The sequence below is a fragment of the Saccostrea cucullata genome, unplaced genomic scaffold (genome assembly GCF_032062105.1).
Source record: "Saccostrea cucullata isolate Sc308-1 unplaced genomic scaffold, CSIRO_AGI_Scuc_v1 ctg2098, whole genome shotgun sequence".
Lineage (NCBI taxonomy): Eukaryota > Metazoa > Mollusca > Bivalvia > Ostreida > Ostreidae > Saccostrea > Saccostrea cuccullata.
The window spans coordinates 13,526-38,112 of NW_026935898.1; the positions used below are offsets into that span (position 1 = coordinate 13,526).

Here is a 24,587-nt window from a genome sequence, read left to right on the forward strand (position 1 = left end):
CCGCAGTAAGAATTCTTTTCAGGGAGGAATGCTGTTTAAGTTTAATGTACATCTATAGAAAGAGTATTGTTTGTAATGTTAAGTGTAATGAGTGTAAATATTTCAGACCCATGAAATGATGTACAACTGTTGTGATCTGTGAATACTTGTTGAATGATCCTGCTTGCCTGTTTGAGAAAAAAGGCCCTTTGCAACAGAGAGTGGAACTTTCGCCAACCCACAATCTGGAGGCTTTGAGGTCATTTGAAGGACACATCATTTCCAGCAGTAAGAATTCTTTTCTGGGACAAATGCAGTTAAAGTTGTATATACATTCATAAAAAGAGTATTGTTTTTCATGTTAAGTGAAATGAGTGTTGTAATTTCAGACCCATGAAATAATGTTTAGCTGTTGTGATCTGTGAATACTTGTTGAATCATCCTGCTTGCCTGTTTGAGAAAAAAGGCCCTTTGCAACAGAGCGTGGAACTTTCGCCAACCCACAATCTGAAGGCTTTGAGGTCATTTGAAGGACACGTCATTTCCTGCAGTAAGAATTCTCTTCTGGGACAAATGCAGCTTAAGTTTTATGTACATTCATAAAGAGTATTGTATTTCATGTTAAGTGTAATGAGTGTAAATATTTCAGCCCCATGGAATGATGTACAACTGTTGTGATCTGTGAATACTTGTTGAATCATCCTGCTTGCCTGTTTTAGAAAGAAGGCCCTTTGCAACAGAGAGTGGAACTTTCGCCAACCCACAATCTGGAGGCTTTGAGGTCATTTGAAGGACACATCATTTCCCGCAGTAAGAATTCTTTTCTGGGATAAATGCAGTTTAAGTTTTATGTACATTCATAAAAAGAGTATTATTTTTTTTGTTAAGTGTAATGAGTGTTGTAATTTCAGACCCATGAAATGATGTACAACTGTTGTGATCTGTGAATACTTGTTGAATGATCCTGCTTGCCTGTTTGAGATAGAAGGCCCTTTGCAACAGAGAGTGGAACTTTCGCCAACCCACAATCTGGAGGCTTTGAGGTCATTTGAAAGACACATCATTTCCCGCAGTAAGAATTCTTTTCAGGGAGGAATGCAGTTTAAGTTTTATGAATTCATAAAAAAAGTATTGTTTTTTTTTGTTAAGTGTTATGAGTGTTGTAATTTCAGACCCATGAAATGATGTACAACTGTTGTGATCTGTGAATACTTGTTGAGTCATCCTGCTTGCCTGTTTGAGAAAAAAGGCCCTTTGCAACAGAGAGTGGAACTTTCGCCAACCCACAATCTGGAGGCTTTGAGGTCATTTGAAGGACACATCATTTCCCGCAGTAAGAATTCTTTTCTGGGAGGAATGCTGTTTAAGTATAATGTACATCTATAAAAAGAGTATTGTTTTTAGCTCTACTGGTCAGAGACCTTAAGAGCTTATGCAATAGAAATGTTTCCGGCATCCGTCCATCTGTCTGTCTGTCTGTAAACAATTTTTCAAAATGCTACTCCTCTTACAGAGCTGGTTCCATTTCAATATATCTTGGCACACAAGTAGACTACACTAAGATACATAATTCTATGCATCGGTTTTTGATTTTTCAATAAATGGTGTTGCCATGGTTACTAAAAATAGAAATTTCTGTGAAATTCTTTCAAAATGCTACTCCTCCTACAGTTTTGGTTCTATTTCAATATAACTTGGCACACAAGTAGACTACACTAAGATACATAATTCTGTTCAACGGTTTTTGATATCGATGAACAGTGTTGCCATGGTTACTAAAATAGAAATTTCTTTGAAATTCTTTCAAAATGCTACTCCTCCTACAGTTTTGATTCTTTTTCAGTGTAACTTGGCACATGAGTAGACTACACTAAGATACATAATACTATGCATCGGTTTTTGCTTTGATGAGTGGCAAGGATCATTTTTCTAATTATTGCTGTTTTTAAAGTTTCATGTCGCAACTGCTACTTTTCCTTTGTTTTAAGTATAAACCAGTAGAGCTACAGTCTCGACAGAGACTTCTGGTTCATGTTTATTGTAATGTGTGTTGTCATTTCAGACCCAAGAAATGATGTACAACTGTTGTGATCTGTGAATACTTGTTGAATCATCCTGCTTGCCTGTTTGAGAAAAAAAGGCCCTTTGCAACAGAGAGTGGAACTTTCGCCAACCCACAATCTGGAGGCTTTGAGGTCATTTGAAGGACACATCATTTCCCGCAGTAAGAATTCTTTTCTGGGACAAATGCAGCTTAAGTTTTATATACATTCATAAAAAGAGTATTGTTTTTTTTGTTAAGTGTAAAGAGTGTAAATATTTCATACCTATGAAATGATGTACAACTGTTGTGATCTGTGAATACTTGTTGAATCAGCCTGCTTGCCTGTTTGAGAAAAAAGGCCCTTTGCAGCAGAGCGTGGAACTTTCGCCAACCCACAATCTGGAGGCTTTGAGGTCATTTGAAGGACACGTCATTTCCCACAGTAAGAATTCTTTTCTGGGACAAATGCAGCTTAAGTTTTATGTACATTCATAAAGAGTATTGTATTTCATGTTAAGTGTAATGAGTGTAAATATTTCAGACCTATGAAATGATGTACAACTGTTGTGATCTGTGAATACTTGTTGAATGATCCTGCTTGCCTGTTTGAGATAGAAGGCCCTTTGCAACAGAGAGTGGAACTTTCGCCAACCCACAATCTGGAGGCTTCGAGGTCATTTGAAAGACACATCATTTCCCGCAGTAAGAATTCTTTTCAGGGGGAATGCAGTTTAAGTTTTATGAATTCATAAAAAGAGTATTGTTTTTCATGTTAAGTGTTATGAGTGTTGTAATTTCAGACCCATGAAATGATGTACAACTGTTGTGATCTGTGAATACTTGTTGAATCATCCTGCTTGCCTGTTTGAGAAAGAAGGCCCTTTGCAACAGAGAGTGGAACTTTCGCCAACCCACAATCTGGAGGCTTTGAGGTCATTTGAAGGACACATCATTTCCTGCAGTAAGAATTCTTTTCTGGGAGGAATGCTGTTTAAGTTTAATGTACATCTATAAAAAGAGTATTGTTTTTAGCTCTACTGGTCAGAGACCAGAAGAGCTTATGCAATAGTAATGTGTCCGGCATCCGTCCGTCTGTCTGTCTGTCTGTAAACAATTTTTCAAAATGCTACTCCTCTTACAGAGTTGGTTCCATTTCAATATATCTTGGCACACAAGTAGACTACACTAAGATACATAATTCTGTGCAACGGTTTTTGATATCGATGAACAGTGTTGCCATGGTTACTAAAAATAGAAATTTCTTTGAAATTCTTTCAAAATGCTACTCCTCCTACAGTTTTGATTCTTTTTCAGTGTAACTTGGCACATGAGTAGACTACACTAAGATACATAATACTATGCATCGGTTTTTAGCTTTGATGAGTGGCAAGGATCATTTTTCTAATTATTGCTGTTTTTAAAGTTTCATGTCGCAACTGCTACTTTTCCTTTGTTTTAAGTATAAACCAGTAGAGCTACAGTCTCGACAGAGACTTCTGGTTCATGTTTATTGTAATGTGTGTTGTCATTTCAGACCCATGAAATGATGTACAACTGTTGTGATCTGTGAATACTTGTTGAATCATCCTGCTTGTCTGTTTGAGAAAGAAGGCCCTTTGCAACAGAGAGTGGAACTTTCGCCAACCCACAATCTGGAGGCTTTGAGGTCATTTGAAGGACACATCATTTCCCGCAGTAAGAATTCTTTTCTGGGAGGAATGCTGTTTAAGTTTAATGTACATCTATAAAAAGAGTATTGTTTGTAATGTTAAGTGTAATGAGTGTAAATATTTCAGACCCATGAAATGATGTACAACTGTTGTGATCTGTGAATACTTGTTGAATCATCCTGCTTGCCTGTTTGAGATAGAAGGCACTTTGCAACAGAGAGTGGAACTTTCGCCAACCCACAATCTGGAGGCTTTGAGGTCATTTGAAGGACACATCATTTCCCGCAGTAAGAATTCTTTTCTGGGAGGAATGCTGTTTAAGTTTAATGTACATCTATAAAAGGAGTATTGTTTTTAGCTCTACTGGTCAGAGACCAGAAGAGCTTATGCAATAATAATGTGTCCGGCATCCGTCCGTCTGACTGTCTGTAAACAATTTTTCAAAATGCTACTCCTCTTACAGAGTTGGTTCCATTTCAATATATCTTGGCACACAAGTAGACTACACTAAGATACATAATTCTGTGCATCGGTTTTTGATTTTTCAATAAATGGTGTTGCCATGGTTACTAAAAATAGAAATTTCTGTGAAATTCTTTCAAAATGCTACTCCTCCTACAGTTTTGGTTCTATTTCAATATAACTTGGCACACAAGTAGACTACACTAAGATACATAATTCTGTGCAACGGTTTTTCATATCGATGAACAGTGTTGCCATGGTTACTAAAATAGAAATTTCTTTGAAATTCTTTCAAAATGCTACTCCTCCTACAGTTTTTGATTCTTTTTCAGTGTAACTTGGCACATGAGTAGACTACACTAAGATACATAATAGTTTGCATCGGTTTTTGCTTTGATGAGTGGCAAGGATCATTTTTCTAATTATTGCTGTTTTTAAAGTTTCATGTCGCAACTGCTACTTTTCCTTTGTTTTAAGTATAAACCAGTAGAGCTACAGTCTCGACAGAGACTTCTGGTTCATGTTTATTGTAATGTGTGTTGTCATTTCAGACCCATGAAATGATGTACAACTGTTGTGATCTGTGAATATTTGTTGAATGAACCTGCTTGCCTGTTTGAGAAAGAAGGCCCTTTGCAACAGAGAGTGGAACTTTCGCCAACCCACAATCTGGAGGCTTTGAGGTCATTTGAAGGACACATCATTTCCCGCAGTAAGAATTCTTTTCTGGGAGGAATGCTGTTTAAGTTTAATGTACATCTATAAAAAGAGTATTGTTTGTAATGTTAAGTGTAATGAGTGTTGTAATTTCAGACCCATGAAATGATGTACAACTGTTGTGATCTGTGAATACTTGTTGAATCATCCTGCTTGCCTGTTTGAGAAAAAGGCCCTTTGCAACAGAGAGTGGAACTTTCGCCAACCCACAATCTGGAGGCTTTGAGGTCATTTGAAGGACACATCATTTCCCGCAGTAAGAATTCTTTTCTGGGACAAATGCAGCTTAAGTTTTATATACATTCATAAAAAGAGTATTGTTTTTTTTGTTAAGTGTAATGAGTGTAAATATTTCAGACCTATGAAATGATGTACAACTGTTGTGATCTGTGAATACTTGTTGAATCAGCCTGCTTGCCTGTTTGAGAAAAAAGGCCCTTTGCAGCAGAGCGTGGAACTTTCGCCAACCCACAATCTGGAGGCTTTGAGGTCATTTGAAGGACACGTCATTTCCCACAGTAAGAATTCTTTTCTGGGACAAATGCAGCTTAAGTTTTATGTACATTCATAAAGAGTATTGTATTTCATGTTAAGTGTAATGAGTGTAAATATTTCAGACCTATGAAATGATGTACAACTGTTGTGATCTGTGAATACTTGTTGAATGATCCTGCTTGCCTGTTTGAGATAGAAGGCCCTTTGCAACAGAGAGTGGAACTTTCGCCAACCCACAATCTGGAGGCTTCGAGGTCATTTGAAAGACACATCATTTCCCGCAGTAAGAATTCTTTTCAGGGGGGAATGCAGTTTAAGTTTTATGAATTCATAAAAAGAGTATTGTTTTTCATGTTAAGTGTTATGAGTGTTGTAATTTCAGACCCATGAAATGATGTACAACTGTTGTGATCTGTGAATACTTGTTGAATCATCCTGCTTGCCTGTTTGAGAAAGAAGGCCCTTTGCAACAGAGAGTGGAACTTTCGCCAACCCACAATCTGGAGGCTTTGAGGTCATTTGAAGGACACATCATTTCCCGCAGTAAGAATTCTTTTCTGGGAGGAATGCTGTTTAAGTTTAATGTACATCTATAAAAAGAGTATTGTTTTTAGCTCTACTGGTCAGAGACCAGAAGAGCTTATGCAATAGTAATGTGTCCGGCATCCGTCCGTCTGTCTGTCTGTCTGTAAACAATTTTTCAAAATGCTACTCCTCTTACAGAGTTGGTTCCATTTCAATATATCTTGGCACACAAGTAGACTACACTAAGATACATAATTCTGTGCAACGGTTTTTGATATCGATGAACAGTGTTGCCATGGTTACTAAAAATAGAAATTTCTTTGAAATTCTTTCAAAATGCTACTCCTCCTACAGTTTTGATTCTTTTTCAGTGTAACTTGGCACATGAGTAGACTACACTAAGATACATAATACTATGCATCGGTTTTTAGCTTTGATGAGTGGCAAGGATCATTTTTCTAATTATTGCTGTTTTTAAAGTTTCATGTCGCAACTGCTACTTTTCCTTTGTTTTAAGTATAAACCAGTAGAGCTACAGTCTCGACAGAGACTTCTGGTTCATGTTTATTGTAATGTGTGTTGTCATTTCAGACCCATGAAATGATGTACAACTGTTGTGATCTGTGAATACTTGTTGAATGATCCTGCTTGCTTGTTTGAGAAAGAAGGCCCTTTGCAACAGAGAGTGGAACTTTCGCCAACCCACAATCTGGAGGCTTTGAGGTCATTTGAAGGACACATCATTTCCCGCAGTAAGAATTCTTTTCAGGGAGGAATGCTGTTTAAGTTTAATGTACATCTATAGAAAGAGTATTGTTTGTAATGTTAAGTGTAATGAGTGTAAATATTTCAGACCCATGAAATGATGTACAACTGTTGTGATCTGTGAATACTTGTTGAATGATCCTGCTTGCCTGTTTGAGAAAAAAGGCCCTTTGCAACAGAGAGTGGAACTTTCGCCAACCCACAATCTGGAGGCTTTGAGGTCATTTGAAGGACACATCATTTCCAGCAGTAAGAATTCTTTTCTGGGACAAATGCAGTTAAAGTTGTATATACATTCATAAAAAGGGTATTGTTTTTCATGTTAAGTGAAATGAGTGTTGTAATTTCAGACCCATGAAATAATGTTTAGCTGTTGTGATCTGTGAATACTTGTTGAATCATCCTGCTTGCCTGTTTGAGAAAAAAGGCCCTTTGCAACAGAGCGTGGAACTTTCGCCAACCCACAATCTGAAGGCTTTGAGGTCATTTGAAGGACACGTCATTTCCTGCAGTAAGAATTCTCTTCTGGGACAAATGCAGCTTAAGTTTTATGTACATTCATAAAGAGTATTGTATTTCATGTTAAGTGTAATGAGTGTAAATATTTCAGCCCCATGGAATGATGTACAACTGTTGTGATCTGTGAATACTTGTTGAATCATCCTGCTTGCCTGTTTTAGAAAGAAGGCCCTTTGCAACAGAGAGTGGAACTTTCGCCAACCCACAATCTGGAGGCTTTGAGGTCATTTGAAGGACACATCATTTCCCGCAGTAAGAATTCTTTTCTGGGATAAATGCAGTTTAAGTTTTATGTACATTCATAAAAAGAGTATTATTTTTTTTGTTAAGTGTAATGAGTGTTGTAATTTCAGACCCATGAAATGATGTACAACTGTTGTGATCTGTGAATACTTGTTGAATGATCCTGCTTGCCTGTTTGAGATAGAAGGCCCTTTGCAACAGAGAGTGGAACTTTCGCCAACCCACAATCTGGAGGCTTTGAGGTCATTTGAAAGACACATCATTTCCCGCAGTAAGAATTCTTTTCAGGGAGGAATGCAGTTTAAGTTTTATGAATTCATAAAAAAAGTATTGTTTTTTTTTGTTAAGTGTTATGAGTGTTGTAATTTCAGACCCATGAAATGATGTACAACTGTTGTGATCTGTGAATACTTGTTGAGTCATCCTGCTTGCCTGTTTGAGAAAAAAGGCCCTTTGCAACAGAGAGTGGAACTTTCGCCAACCCACAATCTGGAGGCTTTGAGGTCATTTGAAGGACACATCATTTCCCGCAGTAAGAATTCTTTTCTGGGAGGAATGCTGTTTAAGTATAATGTACATCTATAAAAAGAGTATTGTTTTTAGCTCTACTGGTCAGAGACCTTAAGAGCTTATGCAATAGAAATGTTTCCGGCATCCGTCCATCTGTCTGTCTGTCTGTAAACAATTTTTCAAAATGCTACTCCTCTTACAGAGCTGGTTCCATTTCAATATATCTTGGCACACAAGTAGACTACACTAAGATACATAATTCTATGCATCGGTTTTTGATTTTTCAATAAATGGTGTTGCCATGGTTACTAAAAATATAAATTTCTGTGAAATTCTTTCAAAATGCTACTCCTCCTACAGTTTTGGTTCTATTTCAATATAACTTGGCACACAAGTAGACTACACTAAGATACATAATTCTGTTCAACGGTTTTTGATATCGATGAACAGTGTTGCCATGGTTACTAAAATAGAAATTTCTTTGAAATTCTTTCAAAATGCTACTCCTCCTACAGTTTTGATTCTTTTTCAGTGTAACTTGGCACATGAGTAGACTACACTAAGATACATAATACTATGCATCGGTTTTTGCTTTGATGAGTGGCAAGGATCATTTTTCTAATTATTGCTGTTTTTAAAGTTTCATGTCGCAACTGCTACTTTTCCTTTGTTTTAAGTATAAACCAGTAGAGCTACAGTCTCGACAGAGACTTCTGGTTCATGTTTATTGTAATGTGTGTTGTCATTTCAGACCCAAGAAATGATGTACAACTGTTGTGATCTGTGAATACTTGTTGAATCATCCTGCTTGCCTGTTTGAGAAAAAAGGCCCTTTGCAACAGAGAGTGGAACTTTCGCCAACCCACAATCTGGAGGCTTTGAGGTCATTTGAAGGACACATCATTTCCCGCAGTAAGAATTCTTTTCTGGGACAAATGCAGCTTAAGTTTTATATACATTCATAAAAAGAGTATTGTTTTTTTTGTTAAGTGTAAAGAGTGTAAATATTTCATACCTATGAAATGATGTACAACTGTTGTGATCTGTGAATACTTGTTGAATCAGCCTGCTTGCCTGTTTGAGAAAAAAGGCCCTTTGCAGCAGAGCGTGGAACTTTCGCCAACCCACAATCTGGAGGCTTTGAGGTCATTTGAAGGACACGTCATTTCCCACAGTAAGAATTCTTTTCTGGGACAAATGCAGCTTAAGTTTTATGTACATTCATAAAGAGTATTGTATTTCATGTTAAGTGTAATGAGTGTAAATATTTCAGACCTATGAAATGATGTACAACTGTTGTGATCTGTGAATACTTGTTGAATGATCCTGCTTGCCTGTTTGAGATAGAAGGCCCTTTGCAACAGAGAGTGGAACTTTCGCCAACCCACAATCTGGAGGCTTCGAGGTCATTTGAAAGACACATCATTTCCCGCAGTAAGAATTCTTTTCAGGGGGAATGCAGTTTAAGTTTTATGAATTCATAAAAAGAGTATTGTTTTTCATGTTAAGTGTTATGAGTGTTGTAATTTCAGACCCATGAAATGATGTACAACTGTTGTGATCTGTGAATACTTGTTGAATCATCCTGCTTGCCTGTTTGAGAAAGAAGGCCCTTTGCAACAGAGAGTGGAACTTTCGCCAACCCACAATCTGGAGGCTTTGAGGTCATTTGAAGGACACATCATTTCCTGCAGTAAGAATTCTTTTCTGGGAGGAATGCTGTTTAAGTTTAATGTACATCTATAAAAAGAGTATTGTTTTTAGCTCTACTGGTCAGAGACCAGAAGAGCTTATGCAATAGTAATGTGTCCGGCATCCGTCCGTCTGTCTGTCTGTCTGTAAACAATTTTTCAAAATGCTACTCCTCTTACAGAGTTGGTTCCATTTCAATATATCTTGGCACACAAGTAGACTACACTAAGATACATAATTCTGTGCAACGGTTTTTGATATCGATGAACAGTGTTGCCATGGTTACTAAAAATAGAAATTTCTTTGAAATTCTTTCAAAATGCTACTCCTCCTACAGTTTTGATTCTTTTTCAGTGTAACTTGGCACATGAGTAGACTACACTAAGATACATAATACTATGCATCGGTTTTTAGCTTTGATGAGTGGCAAGGATCATTTTTCTAATTATTGCTGTTTTTAAAGTTTCATGTCGCAACTGCTACTTTTCCTTTGTTTTAAGTATAAACCAGTAGAGCTACAGTCTCGACAGAGACTTCTGGTTCATGTTTATTGTAATGTGTGTTGTCATTTCAGACCCATGAAATGATGTACAACTGTTGTGATCTGTGAATACTTGTTGAATCATCCTGCTTGTCTGTTTGAGAAAGAAGGCCCTTTGCAACAGAGAGTGGAACTTTCGCCAACCCACAATCTGGAGGCTTTGAGGTCATTTGAAGGACACATCATTTCCCGCAGTAAGAATTCTTTTCTGGGAGGAATGCTGTTTAAGTTTAATGTACATCTATAAAAAGAGTATTGTTTGTAATGTTAAGTGTAATGAGTGTAAATATTTCAGACCCATGAAATGATGTACAACTGTTGTGATCTGTGAATACTTGTTGAATCATCCTGCTTGCCTGTTTGAGATAGAAGGCACTTTGCAACAGAGAGTGGAACTTTCGCCAACCCACAATCTGGAGGCTTTGAGGTCATTTGAAGGACACATCATTTCCCGCAGTAAGAATTCTTTTCTGGGAGGAATGCTGTTTAAGTTTAATGTACATCTATAAAAGGAGTATTGTTTTTAGCTCTACTGGTCAGAGACCAGAAGAGCTTATGCAATAATAATGTGTTTTCTGACTGTCTGTAAACAATTTTTCAAAATGCTACTCCTCTTACAGAGTTGGTTCCATTTCAATATATCTTGGCACACAAGTAGACTACACTAAGATACATAATTCTGTGCATCGGTTTTTGATTTTTCAATAAATGGTGTTGCCATGGTTACTAAAAATAGAAATTTCTGTGAAATTCTTTCAAAATGCTACTCCTCCTACAGTTTTGGTTCTATTTCAATATAACTTGGCACACAAGTAGACTACACTAAGATACATAATTCTGTGCAACGGTTTTTCATATCGATGAACAGTGTTGCCATGGTTACTAAAATAGAAATTTCTTTGAAATTCTTTCAAAATGCTACTCCTCCTACAGTTTTTGATTCTTTTTCAGTGTAACTTGGCACATGAGTAGACTACACTAAGATACATAATAGTTTGCATCGGTTTTTGCTTTGATGAGTGGCAAGGATCATTTTTCTAATTATTGCTGTTTTTAAAGTTTCATGTCGCAACTGCTACTTTTCCTTTGTTTTAAGTATAAACCAGTAGAGCTACAGTCTCGACAGAGACTTCTGGTTCATGTTTATTGTAATGTGTGTTGTCATTTCAGACCCATGAAATGATGTACAACTGTTGTGATCTGTGAATATTTGTTGAATGAACCTGCTTGCCTGTTTGAGAAAGAAGGCCCTTTGCAACAGAGAGTGGAACTTTCGCCAACCCACAATCTGGAGGCTTTGAGGTCATTTGAAGGACACATCATTTCCCGCAGTAAGAATTCTTTTCTGGGAGGAATGCTGTTTAAGTTTAATGTACATCTATAAAAAGAGTATTGTTTGTAATGTTAAGTGTAATGAGTGTTGTAATTTCAGACCCATGAAATGATGTACAACTGTTGTGATCTGTGAATACTTGTTGAATCATCCTGCTTGCCTGTTTGAGAAAAAGGCCCTTTGCAACAGAGAGTGGAACTTTCGCCAACCCACAATCTGGAGGCTTTGAGGTCATTTGAAGGACACATCATTTCCCGCAGTAAGAATTCTTTTCTGGGACAAATGCAGCTTAAGTTTTATATACATTCATAAAAAGAGTATTGTTTTTTTTGTTAAGTGTAATGAGTGTAAATATTTCAGACCTATGAAATGATGTACAACTGTTGTGATCTGTGAATACTTGTTGAATCAGCCTGCTTGCCTGTTTGAGAAAAAAGGCCCTTTGCAGCAGAGAGTGGAACTTTCGCCAACCCACAATCTGGAGGCTTTGAGGTCATTTGAAGGACACGTCATTTCCCACAGTAAGAATTCTTTTCTGGGACAAATGCAGCTTAAGTTTTATGTACATTCATAAAGAGTATTGTATTTCATGTTAAGTGTAATGAGTGTAAATATTTCAGACCTATGAAATGATGTACAACTGTTGTGATCTGTGAATACTTGTTGAATGATCCTGCTTGCCTGTTTGAGATAGAAGGCCCTTTGCAACAGAGAGTGGAACTTTCGCCAACCCACAATCTGGAGGCTTCGAGGTCATTTGAAAGACACATCATTTCCCGCAGTAAGAATTCTTTTCAGGGGGAATGCAGTTTAAGTTTTATGAATTCATAAAAAGAGTATTGTTTTTCATGTTAAGTGTTATGAGTGTTGTAATTTCAGACCCATGAAATGATGTACAACTGTTGTGATCTGTGAATACTTGTTGAATCATCCTGCTTGCCTGTTTGAGAAAGAAGGCCCTTTGCAACAGAGAGTGGAACTTTCGCCAACCCACAATCTGGAGGCTTTGAGGTCATTTGAAGGACACATCATTTCCCGCAGTAAGAATTCTTTTCTGGGAGGAATGCTGTTTAAGTTTAATGTACATCTATAAAAAGAGTATTGTTTTTTTTTGGTAGCTTAGTAGTAATGTGTCCGGCATCCGTCCGTCTGTCTGTGTCTGTAAACAATTTTTCAAAATGCTACTCCTCTTACAGAGTTGGTTCCATTTCAATATATCTTGGCACACAAGTAGACTACACTAAGATACATAATTCTGTGCAACGGTTTTTGATATCGATGAACAGTGTTGCCATGGTTACTAAAAATAGAAATTTCTTTGAAATTCTTTCAAAATGCTACTCCTCCTACAGTTTTGATTCTTTTTCAGTGTAACTTGGCACATGAGTAGACTACACTAAGATACATAATACTATGCATCGGTTTTTAGCTTTGATGAGTGGCAAGGATCATTTTTCTAATTATTGCTGTTTTTAAGTTTCATGTCGCAACTGCTACTTTTCCTTTGTTTTAAGTATAAACCAGTAGAGCTACAGTCTCGACAGAGACTTCTGGTTCATGTTTATTGTAATGTGTGTTGTCATTTCAGACCCATGAAATGATGTACAACTGTTGTGATCTGTGAATACTTGTTGAATGATCCTGCTTGCTTGTTTGAGAAAGAAGGCCCTTTGCAACAGAGAGTGGAACTTTCGCCAACCCACAATCTGGAGGCTTTGAGGTCATTTGAAGGACACATCATTTCCCGCAGTAAGAATTCTTTTCAGGGAGGAATGCTGTTTAAGTTTAATGTACATCTATAGAAAGAGTATTGTTTGTAATGTTAAGTGTAATGAGTGTAAATATTTCAGACCCATGAAATGATGTACAACTGTTGTGATCTGTGAATACTTGTTGAATGATCCTGCTTGCCTGTTTGAGAAAAAAGGCCCTTTGCAACAGAGAGTGGAACTTTCGCCAACCCACAATCTGGAGGCTTTGAGGTCATTTGAAGGACACATCATTTCCAGCAGTAAGAATTCTTTTCTGGGACAAATGCAGTTAAAGTTGTATATACATTCATAAAAAGAGTATTGTTTTTCATGTTAAGTGAAATGAGTGTTGTAATTTCAGACCCATGAAATAATGTTTAGCTGTTGTGATCTGTGAATACTTGTTGAATCATCCTGCTTGCCTGTTTGAGAAAAAAGGCCCTTTGCAACAGAGCGTGGAACTTTCGCCAACCCACAATCTGAAGGCTTTGAGGTCATTTGAAGGACACGTCATTTCCTGCAGTAAGAATTCTCTTCTGGGACAAATGCAGCTTAAGTTTTATGTACATTCATAAAGAGTATTGTATTTCATGTTAAGTGTAATGAGTGTAAATATTTCAGCCCCATGGAATGATGTACAACTGTTGTGATCTGTGAATACTTGTTGAATCATCCTGCTTGCCTGTTTTAGAAAGAAGGCCCTTTGCAACAGAGAGTGGAACTTTCGCCAACCCACAATCTGGAGGCTTTGAGGTCATTTGAAGGACACATCATTTCCCGCAGTAAGAATTCTTTTCTGGGATAAATGCAGTTTAAGTTTTATGTACATTCATAAAAAGAGTATTATTTTTTTTGTTAAGTGTAATGAGTGTTGTAATTTCAGACCCATGAAATGATGTACAACTGTTGTGATCTGTGAATACTTGTTGAATGATCCTGCTTGCCTGTTTGAGATAGAAGGCCCTTTGCAACAGAGAGTGGAACTTTCGCCAACCCACAATCTGGAGGCTTTGAGGTCATTTGAAAGACACATCATTTCCCGCAGTAAGAATTCTTTTCAGGGAGGAATGCAGTTTAAGTTTTATGAATTCATAAAAAAAGTATTGTTTTTTTTTGTTAAGTGTTATGAGTGTTGTAATTTCAGACCCATGAAATGATGTACAACTGTTGTGATCTGTGAATACTTGTTGAGTCATCCTGCTTGCCTGTTTGAGAAAAAAGGCCCTTTGCAACAGAGAGTGGAACTTTCGCCAACCCACAATCTGGAGGCTTTGAGGTCATTTGAAGGACACATCATTTCCCGCAGTAAGAATTCTTTTCTGGGAGGAATGCTGTTTAAGTATAATGTACATCTATAAAAAGAGTATTGTTTTTAGCTCTACTGGTCAGAGACCTTAAGAGCTTATTGAAATGTTTCCGGCATCCGTCCATCTGTCTGTCTGTCTGTAAACAATTTTTCAAAATGCTACTCCTCTTACAGAGCTGGTTCCATTTCAATATATCTTGGCACACAAGTAGACTACACTAAGATACATAATTCTATGCATCGGTTTTTGATTTTTCAATAAATGGTGTTGCCATGGTTACTAAAAATATAAATTTCTGTGAAATTCTTTCAAAATGCTACTTTGGCACACAAGTAGACTACACTAAGATACATAATTCTGTTCAACGGTTTTTGATATCGATGAACAGTGTTGCCATTACTAAAATAGAAATTTCTTTGAAATTCTTTCAAAATGCTACTCCTCCTACAGTTTTGATTCTTTTTCAGTGTAACTTGGCACATGAGTAGACTACACTAAGATACATAATACTATGCATCGGTTTTTGCTTTGATGAGTGGCAAGGATCATTTTTCTAATTATTGCTGTTTTTAAAGTTTCATGTCGCACTGCTACTTTTCCTTTGTTTTAAGTATAAACCAGTAGAGCTACAGTCTCGACAGAGACTTTGGTTCATGTTTATTGTAATGTGTGTTGTCATTTCAGACCCAAGAAATGATGTACAACTGTTGTGATCTGTGAATACTTGTTGAATCATCCTGCTTGCCTGTTTGAGAAAAAAGGCCCTTTGCAACAGAGAGTGGAACTTTCGCCAACCCACAATCTGGAGGCTTTGAGGTCATTTGAAGGACACATCATTTCCCGCAGTAAGAATTCTTTTGTGGGAGGACTGCAGTATAAGTTGTATATACATTCATAAAAAGAGTATTGTTTTTTTTGTTAAGTGTAAAGAGTGTAAATATTTCATACCTATGAAATGATGTACAACTGTTGTGATCTGTGAATACTTGTTGAATCAGCCTGCTTGCCTGTTTGAGAAAAAAGGCCCTTTGCAGCAGAGTGTGGAACTTTCGCCAACCCACAATCTGGAGGCTTTGAGGTCATTTGAAGCACACATCATTTCTCGCAGTAAGAATTCTTTTCTGGGACAAATGCAGCTTAAGTTTTATGTACATTCATAAAGAGTATTGTATTTCATGTTAAGTGTAATGAGTGTAAATATTTCAGACCTATGAAATGATGTACAACTGTTGTGATCTGTGAATACTTGTTGAATGATCCTGCTTGCCTGTTTGAGATAGAAGGCCCTTTGCAACAGAGAGTGGAACTTTCGCCAACCCACAATCTGGAGGCTTTGAGGTCATTTGAAAGACACATCATTTCCCGCAGTAAGAATTCTTTTCAGGGGGAATGCAGTTTAAGTTTTATGAATTCATAAAAAGAGTATTGTTTTTCATGTTAAGTGTTATGAGTGTTGTAATTTCAGACCCATGAAATGATGTACAACTGTTGTGATCTGTGAATACTTGTTGAATCATCCTGCTTGCCTGTTTGAGAAAGAAGGCCCTTTGCAACAGAGAGTGGAACTTTCGCCAACCCACAATCTGGAGGCTTTGAGGTCATTTGAAGGACACATCATTTCCTGCAGTAAGAATTCTTTTCTGGGAGGAATGCTGTTTAAGTTTAATGTACATCTATAAAAAGAGTATTGTTTTTTCTACTGGTCAGAGACCAGAAGAGCTTATGCAATAGTAATGTGTCCGGCATCCGTCCGTCTGTCTGTCTGTCTGTAAACAATTTTTCAAAATGCTACTCCTCTTACAGAGTTGGTTCCATTTCAATATATCTTGGCACACAAGTAGACTACACTAAGATACATAATTCTGTGCAACGGTTTTTGATATCGATGAACAGTGTTGCCATGGTTACTAAAAATAGAAATTTCTTTGAAATTCTTTCAAAATGCTACTCCTCCTACAGTTTTGATTCTTTTTCAGTGTAACTTGGCACATGAGTAGACTACACTAAGATACATAATACTATGCATCGGTTTTTAGCTTTGATGAGTGGCAAGGATCATTTTTCTAATTATTGCTGTTTTTAAAGTTTCATGTCGCAACTGCTACTTTTCCTTTGTTTTAAGTATAAACCAGTAGAGCTACAGTCTCGACAGAGACTTCTGGTTCATGTTTATTGTAATGTGTGTTGTCATTTCAGACCCATGAAATGATGTACAACTGTTGTGATCTGTGAATACTTGTTGAATCATCCTGCTTGTCTGTTTGAGAAAGAAGGCCCTTTGCAACAGAGAGTGGAACTTTCGCCAACCCACAATCTGGAGGCTTTGAGGTCATTTGAAGGACACATCATTTCCCGCAGTAAGAATTCTTTTCTGGGACAATTGCAGCCTAAGTTTTATGTACATTTATAAAGAGTATTGTATTTCATGTTAAGTGTAATGAGTGTAAATATTTCAGACCCATGAAATGATGTACAACTGTTGTGATCTGTGAATACTTGTTGAATCATCCTGCTTGCCTGTTTGAGATAGAAGGCCCTTTGCAACAGAGAGTGGAACTTTCGCCAACCCACAATCTGGAGGCTTTGAGGTCATTTGAAGGACACATCATTTCCCGCAGTAAGAATTCTTTTCTGGGAGGAATGCTGTTTAAGTTTAATGTACATCTATAAAAGGAGTATTGTTTTTAGCTCTACTGGTCAGAGACCAAAGAGCTTATGCAATAATAATTGTTCCGTTCTGACTGTCTGTAAACAATTTTTCAAAATGCTACTCCTTTACAGAGTTGGTTCCATTTCAATATATCTTGGCACACAAGTAGACTACACTAAGATACATAATTCTGTGCATCGGTTTTTGATTTTTCAATAAATGGTGTTGCCATGGTTACTAAAAATAGAAATTTCTGTGAAATTCTTTCAAAATGCTACTCCTCCTACAGTTTTGGTTCTATTTCAATATAACTTGGCACACAAGTAGACTACACTAAGATTCTGTGCAACGGTTTTTCATATCGATGAACAGTGTTGCCATGGTTACTAAAATAGAAATTTCTTTGAAATTCTTCAAAATGCTACTCCTCCTACAGTTTTTGATTCTTTTTCAGTGTAACTTGGCACATGATTAGACTACACTAAGATACATAATAGTTTGCATCGGTTTTTGCTTTGATGAGTGGCAAGGATCATTTTTCTAATTATTGCTGTTTTTAAAGTTTCATGTCGCAACTGCTACTTTTCCTTTGTTTTAAGTATAAACCAGTAGAGCTACAGTCTAGAGACTTTGGTTCATGTTTATTGTAATGTGTGTTGTCATTTCAGACCCATGAAATGATGTACAACTGTTGTGATCTGTGAATATTTGTTGAATGAACCTGCTTGCCTGTTTGAGAAAGAAGGCCCTTTGCAACAGAGAGTGGAACTTTCGCCAACCCACAATCTGGAGGCTTTGAGGTCATTTGAAGGACACATCATTTCCCGCAGTAAGAATTCTTTTCTGGGAGGAATGCTGTTTAAGTTTAATGTACATCTATAAAAAGAGTATTGTTTTTCATGTTAAGTGTAATGAGTGTTGTAATTTCAGACCTATGAAATGATGTACAACTGTTGTGATCTGTGAATACTTGTTGAATCATCCTGCTTGCCTGTTTGAGAAAAAGGCCCTTTGCAACAGAGAGTGGAACTTTCGCCAACCCACAATCTGGAGGCTTTGAGGTCATTTGAAGGACACATCATTTCCCGCAGTAAGAATTCTTTTCTGGGACAAATGCAGCTTAAGTTTTATATACATTCATAAAAAGAGTATTGTTTTTTTTGTTAAGTGTAATGAGTGTAAATATTTCAGACCTATGAAATGATGTACAACTGTTGTGATCTGTGAATACTTGTTGAATGATCCTGCTTGCCTGTTTGAGAAAAAAGGCCCTTTGCAGCAGAGCGTGGAACTTTCGCCAACCCACAATCTGGAGGCTTTGAGGTCATTTGAAGGACACGTCATTTCCCACAGTAAGAATTCTTTTCTGGGACAAATGCAGCTTAAGTTTTATGTACATTCATAAAGAGTATTGTATTTCATGTTAAGTGTAATGAGTGTAAATATTTCAGACCTATGAAATGATGTACAACTGTTGTGATCTGTGAATACTTGTTGAATGATCCTGCTTGCCTGTTTGAGATAGAAGGCCCTTTGCAACAGAGAGTGGAACTTTCGCCAACCCACAATCTGGAGGCTTCGAGGTCATTTGAAAGACACATCATTTCCCGCAGTAAGAATTCTTTTCAGGGGGGAATGCAGTTTAAGTTTTATGAATTCATAAAAAGAGTATTGTTTTTCATGTTAAGTGTTATGAGTGTTGTAATTTCAGACCCATGAAATGATGTACAACTGTTGTGATCTGTGAATACTTGTTGAATCATCCTGCTTGCCTGTTTGAGAAAGAAGGCCCTTTGCAACAGAGAGTGGAACTTTCGCCAACCCACAATCTGGAGGCTTTGAGGTCATTTGAAGGACACATCATTTCCCGCAGTAAGAATTCTTTTCTGGGAGGAATGCTGTTTAAGTTTAATGTACATCTATAAAAAGAGTATTGTTTTTAGCTCTACTGGTCAGAGACCAGAAGAGCTTATGCAATAGTAATGTGTCCGGCATCCGTCCGTCTGTCTGTCTGTCTGTAAACAATTTTTCAAAATGCTACTCCTCTTACAGAGTTGGTTCCATTTCAATATATCTTGGCACACAAGTAGACTACACTAAGATACATAATTCTGTGCAACGGTTTTTGATATCGATGAACAGTGTTGCCATGGTTACTAAAAATAGAAATTTCTTTGAAATTCTTTCAAAATGCTACTCCTCCTACAGTTTTGATTCTTTTTCAGTGTAACTTGGCACATGAGTAGACTACACTAAGATACATAATACTATGCATCGGTTTTTAGCTTTGATGAGTGGCAAGGATCATTTTTCTAATTATTGCTGTTTTTAAAGTTTCATGTCGCAACTGCTACTTTTCCTTTGTTTTAAGTATAAACCAGTAGAGCTACAGTCTCGACAGAGACTTCTGGTTCATGTTTATTGTAATGTGTGTTGTCATTTCAGACCCATGAAATGATGTACAACTGTTGTGATCTGTGAATACTTGTTGAATGATCCTGCTTGCTTGTTTGAGAAAGAAGGCCCTTTGCAACAGAGAGTGGAACTTTCGCCAACCCACAATCTGGAGGCTTTGAGGTCATTTGAAGGACACATCATTTCCCGCAGTAAGAATTCTTTTCAGGGAGGAATGCTGTTTAAGTTTAATGTACATCTATAGAAAGAGTATTGTTTGTAATGTTAAGTGTAATGAGTGTAAATATTTCAGACCCATGAAATGATGTACAACTGTTGTGATCTGTGAATACTTGTTGAATGATCCTGCTTGCCTGTTTGAGAAAAAAGGCCCTTTGCAACAGAGAGTGGAACTTTCGCCAACCCACAATCTGGAGGCTTTGAGGTCATTTGAAGGACACATCATTTCCAGCAGTAAGAATTCTTTTCTGGGACAAATGCAGTTAAAGTTGTATATACATTCATAAAAAGAGTATTGTTTTTCATGTTAAGTGAAATGAGTGTTGTAATTTCAGACCCATGAAATAATGTTTAGCTGTTGTGATCTGTGAATACTTGTTGAATCATCCTGCTTGCCTGTTTGAGAAAAAAGGCCCTTTGCAACAGAGCGTGGAACTTTCGCCAACCCACAATCTGAAGGCTTTGAGGTCATTTGAAGGACACGTCATTTCCTGCAGTAAGAATTCTCTTCTGGGACAAATGCAGCTTAAGTTTTATGTACATTCATAAAGAGTATTGTATTTCATGTTAAGTGTAATGAGTGTAAATATTTCAGCCCCATGGAATGATGTACAACTGTTGTGATCTGTGAATACTTGTTGAATCATCCTGCTTGCCTGTTTTAGAAAGAAGGCCCTTTGCAACAGAGAGTGGAACTTTCGCCAACCCACAATCTGGAGGCTTTGAGGTCATTTGAAGGACACATCATTTCCCGCAGTAAGAATTCTTTTCTGGGATAAATGCAGTTTAAGTTTTATGTACATTCATAAAAAGAGTATTATTTTTTTTGTTAAGTGTAATGAGTGTTGTAATTTCAGACCCATGAAATGATGTACAACTGTTGTGATCTGTGAATACTTGTTGAATGATCCTGCTTGCCTGTTTGAGATAGAAGGCCCTTTGCAACAGAGAGTGGAACTTTCGCCAACCCACAATCTGGAGGCTTTGAGGTCATTTGAAAGACACATCATTTCCCGCAGTAAGAATTCTTTTCAGGGAGGAATGCAGTTTAAGTTTTATGAATTCATAAAAAAAGTATTGTTTTTTTTTGTTAAGTGTTATGAGTGTTGTAATTTCAGACCCATGAAATGATGTACAACTGTTGTGATCTGTGAATACTTGTTGAGTCATCCTGCTTGCCTGTTTGAGAAAAAAGGCCCTTTGCAACAGAGAGTGGAACTTTCGCCAACCCACAATCTGGAGGCTTTGAGGTCATTTGAAGGACACATCATTTCCCGCAGTAAGAATTCTTTTCTGGGAGGAATGCTGTTTAAGTATAATGTACATCTATAAAAAGAGTATTGTTTTTAGCTCTACTGGTCAGAGACCTTAAGAGCTTATGCAATAGAAATGTTTCCGGCATCCGTCCATCTGTCTGTCTGTCTGTAAACAATTTTTCAAAATGCTACTCCTCTTACAGAGCTGGTTCCATTTCAATATATCTTGGCACACAAGTAGACTACACTAAGATACATAATTCTATGCATCGGTTTTTGATTTTTCAATAAATGGTGTTGCCATGGTTACTAAAAATAGAAATTTCTGTGAAATTCTTTCAAAATGCTACTCCTCCTACAGTTTTGGTTCTATTTCAATATAACTTGGCACACAAGTAGACTACACTAAGATACATAATTCTGTTCAACGGTTTTTGATATCGATGAACAGTGTTGCCATGGTTACTAAAATAGAAATTTCTTTGAAATTCTTTCAAAATGCTACTCCTCCTACAGTTTTGATTCTTTTTCAGTGTAACTTGGCACATGAGTAGACTACACTAAGATACATAATACTATGCATCGGTTTTTGCTTTGATGAGTGGCAAGGATCATTTTTCTAATTATTGCTGTTTTTAAAGTTTCATGTCGCAACTGCTACTTTTCCTTTGTTTTAAGTATAAACCAGTAGAGCTACAGTCTCGACAGAGACTTCTGGTTCATGTTTATTGTAATGTGTGTTGTCATTTCAGACCCAAGAAATGATGTACAACTGTTGTGATCTGTGAATACTTGTTGAATCATCCTGCTTGCCTGTTTGAGAAAAAAAGGCCCTTTGCAACAGAGAGTGGAACTTTCGCCAACCCACAATCTGGAGGCTTTGAGGTCATTTGAAGGACACATCATTTCCCGCAGTAAGAATTCTTTTCTGGGACAAATGCAGCTTAAGTTTTATATACATTCATAAAAAGAGTATTGTTTTTTTTGTTAAGTGTAAAGAGTGTAAATATTTCATACCTATGAAATGATGTACAACTGTTGTGATCTGTGAATACTTGTTGAATCAGCCTGCTTGCCTGTTTGAGAAAAAAGGCCCTTTGCAGCAGAGCGTGGAACTTTCGCCAACCCACAATCTGGAGGCTTTGAGGTCATTTGAAGGACACGTCATTTCCCACAGTAAGAATTCTTTTCTGGGACAAATGCAGCTTAAGTTTTATGTACATTCATAAAGAGTATTGTATTTCATGTTAAGTGTAATGAGTGTAAATATTTCAGACCTATGAAATGATGTACAACTGTTGTGATCTGTGAATACTTGTTGAATGATCCTGCTTGCCTGTTTGAGATAGAAGGCCCTTTGCAACAGAGAGTGGAACTTTCGCCAACCCACAATCTGGAGGCTTCGAGGTCATTTGAAAGACACATCATTTCCCGCAGTAAGAATTCTTTTCAGGGGGAATGCAGTTTAAGTTTTATGAATTCATAAAAAGAGTATTGTTTTTCATGTTAAGTGTTATGAGTGTTGTAATTTCAGACCCATGAAATGATGTACAACTGTTGTGATCTGTGAATACTTGTTGAATCATCCTGCTTGCCTGTTTGAGAAAGAAGGCCCTTTGCAACAGAGAGTGGAACTTTCGCCAACCCACAATCTGGAGGCTTTGAGGTCATTTGAAGGACACATCATTTCCTGCAGTAAGAATTCTTTTCTGGGAGGAATGCTGTTTAAGTTTAATGTACATCTATAAAAAGAGTATTGTTTTTAGCTCTACTGGTCAGAGACCAGAAGAGCTTATGCAATAGTAATGTGTCCGGCATCCGTCCGTCTGTCTGTCTGTCTGTAAACAATTTTTCAAAATGCTACTCCTCTTACAGAGTTGGTTCCATTTCAATATATCTTGGCACACAAGTAGACTACACTAAGATACATAATTCTGTGCAACGGTTTTTGATATCGATGAACAGTGTTGCCATGGTTACTAAAAATAGAAATTTCTTTGAAATTCTTTCAAAATGCTACTCCTCCTACAGTTTTGATTCTTTTTCAGTGTAACTTGGCACATGAGTAGACTACACTAAGATACATAATACTATGCATCGGTTTTTAGCTTTGATGAGTGGCAAGGATCATTTTTCTAATTATTGCTGTTTTTAAAGTTTCATGTCGCAACTGCTACTTTTCCTTTGTTTTAAGTATAAACCAGTAGAGCTACAGTCTCGACAGAGACTTCTGGTTCATGTTTATTGTAATGTGTGTTGTCATTTCAGACCCATGAAATGATGTACAACTGTTGTGATCTGTGAATACTTGTTGAATCATCCTGCTTGTCTGTTTGAGAAAGAAGGCCCTTTGCAACAGAGAGTGGAACTTTCGCCAACCCACAATCTGGAGGCTTTGAGGTCATTTGAAGGACACATCATTTCCCGCAGTAAGAATTCTTTTCTGGGAGGAATGCTGTTTAAGTTTAATGTACATCTATAAAAAGAGTATTGTTTGTAATGTTAAGTGTAATGAGTGTAAATATTTCAGACCCATGAAATGATGTACAACTGTTGTGATCTGTGAATACTTGTTGAATCATCCTGCTTGCCTGTTTGAGATAGAAGGCACTTTGCAACAGAGAGTGGAACTTTCGCCAACCCACAATCTGGAGGCTTTGAGGTCATTTGAAGGACACATCATTTCCCGCAGTAAGAATTCTTTTCTGGGAGGAATGCTGTTTAAGTTTAATGTACATCTATAAAAGGAGTATTGTTTTTAGCTCTACTGGTCAGAGACCAGAAGAGCTTATGCAATAATAATGTGTCCGGCATCCGTCCGTCTGACTGTCTGTAAACAATTTTTCAAAATGCTACTCCTCTTACAGAGTTGGTTCCATTTCAATATATCTTGGCACACAAGTAGACTACACTAAGATACATAATTCTGTGCATCGGTTTTTGATTTTTCAATAAATGGTGTTGCCATGGTTACTAAAAATAGAAATTTCTGTGAAATTCTTTCAAAATGCTACTCCTCCTACAGTTTTGGTTCTATTTCAATATAACTTGGCACACAAGTAGACTACACTAAGATACATAATTCTGTGCAACGGTTTTTCATATCGATGAACAGTGTTGCCATGGTTACTAAAATAGAAATTTCTTTGAAATTCTTTCAAAATGCTACTCCTCCTACAGTTTTTGATTCTTTTTCAGTGTAACTTGGCACATGAGTAGACTACACTAAGATACATAATAGTTTGCATCGGTTTTTGCTTTGATGAGTGGCAAGGATCATTTTTCTAATTATTGCTGTTTTTAAAGTTTCATGTCGCAACTGCTACTTTTCCTTTGTTTTAAGTATAAACCAGTAGAGCTACAGTCTCGACAGAGACTTCTGGTTCATGTTTATTGTAATGTGTGTTGTCATTTCAGACCCATGAAATGATGTACAACTGTTGTGATCTGTGAATATTTGTTGAATGAACCTGCTTGCCTGTTTGAGAAAGAAG

General features: G+C 37.1%; 4 long non-coding RNA genes across 4 annotated transcripts; all 4 read left to right on the forward strand.

Moving 5' to 3' along the window:
• Positions 1-203: 203 nt before the first annotated feature.
• On the forward strand, positions 204-783 carry LOC134244137 (uncharacterized). The gene is made up of 3 exons (XR_009987165.1): positions 204-267; positions 369-529; positions 629-783. It is a non-coding gene; the product is annotated as an uncharacterized LOC134244137 (long non-coding RNA).
• Positions 784-6,842: 6,059 nt separating this feature from the next.
• LOC134244138 (uncharacterized) lies at positions 6,843-7,422 on the forward strand. Its single transcript, XR_009987166.1, has 3 exons — positions 6,843-6,906; positions 7,008-7,168; positions 7,268-7,422. It is a non-coding gene; the product is annotated as an uncharacterized LOC134244138 (long non-coding RNA).
• A 6,020-nt stretch (positions 7,423-13,442) lies between these two features.
• On the forward strand, positions 13,443-14,022 carry LOC134244139 (uncharacterized). Its single transcript, XR_009987167.1, has 3 exons — positions 13,443-13,506; positions 13,608-13,768; positions 13,868-14,022. It is a non-coding gene; the product is annotated as an uncharacterized LOC134244139 (long non-coding RNA).
• Positions 14,023-20,007: 5,985 nt separating this feature from the next.
• On the forward strand, positions 20,008-20,587 carry LOC134244140 (uncharacterized). Its single transcript, XR_009987168.1, has 3 exons — positions 20,008-20,071; positions 20,173-20,333; positions 20,433-20,587. It is a non-coding gene; the product is annotated as an uncharacterized LOC134244140 (long non-coding RNA).
• Positions 20,588-24,587: the final 4,000 nt, after the last annotated feature.